Source organism: Penaeus monodon, chromosome 12 (assembly GCF_015228065.2).
Source record: "Penaeus monodon isolate SGIC_2016 chromosome 12, NSTDA_Pmon_1, whole genome shotgun sequence".
Lineage (NCBI taxonomy): Eukaryota > Metazoa > Arthropoda > Malacostraca > Decapoda > Penaeidae > Penaeus > Penaeus monodon.
The window spans coordinates 8,824,600-8,824,989 of NC_051397.1; positions in this window are offsets into that span (position 1 = coordinate 8,824,600).

Here is a 390-nt window from a genome sequence, read left to right on the forward strand (position 1 = left end):
CGTTATTGTTATTATTATCATTATTATTTTATTATTATCATTATCATTATTATTATTATTTATTATTATTATTACCATTATTATTATTATCGTTATTAATATCATTACCATTAATGTTATTATCATTATCATCATTATTGTTGCCGCATTAATTTGTCATTATAACTGGTGTTGTTACCAATGTTTCTAATAACATTATTGTTATTGTCACAAATATGATTATTAGTAGTGCATTTCTAGTAACCATTATTATCACTATCAATGCAACTATCCCAGTGTTCACCCATGGGCACTGTGATTCGTAGCTATAATATAGAGCCTGAGATAGAACTTGAACTAGAGTCTGCTGCAGTGTAGGGTATAATAGAGTTCTGAGTGAGGGAATAGCAA